Raw genomic sequence first — 623 nt, 5'->3', positions numbered from 1 at the left:
GGTATCAAACCACTTTCCAAAAACTTTGTAGCCCCTTTTATGCTCCCACCATGGCTTGTGAGCCTGGCCATTTTTCTGCACCCTCACCAACACCAGACCTTACCTATCTTTCACGTGTTTGCTACTGTGACAGGAAAAACAAGCACTAGGCAAGTAATTGTTTTTCTTCTTATTAGTAGGGAAGTTGTGCCAGACATTTCAATGACACAATTTTGATGAAGTTGACAATTTCACTCTATGTTTATGAATATGAATGTTTTAATCAGAGTTGTACCCAGGGTTTTGCAGACTTAATACTTTCAATTCCTCCAGAGTTCCAATGAGTTATCCAAAATTGTACCATAAATGGCAGAACTAGGCTTAGAAATCAGCTCTCATAAACTCTAATTCAAAAAGATACATACACCCCAATGTTCATAGCAGCACTGTTTACAATAACCAAGACATGAAAGCAACCTAGATGTCCGCTAACAGAAGAATGGATAAAGTAGGTGTGGTACATATATACAATGGAATTCTGTGTTGTTCAGTCACTCAGACATGGCCAACTCTTTGCAACCCCATAGATGGCAGCATGCCAGGCTCCCCTCTCCTTCACAGTACCCTGGAGTTTGCTCAAACTC

Source organism: Giraffa tippelskirchi, chromosome 5, assembly GCF_054371585.1.
Source record: "Giraffa tippelskirchi isolate mGirTip1 chromosome 5, T2T-mGirTip1v1.2.pri, whole genome shotgun sequence".
Lineage (NCBI taxonomy): Eukaryota > Metazoa > Chordata > Mammalia > Artiodactyla > Giraffidae > Giraffa > Giraffa tippelskirchi.
Note: the sequence above shows the minus strand (reverse complement) of the source record.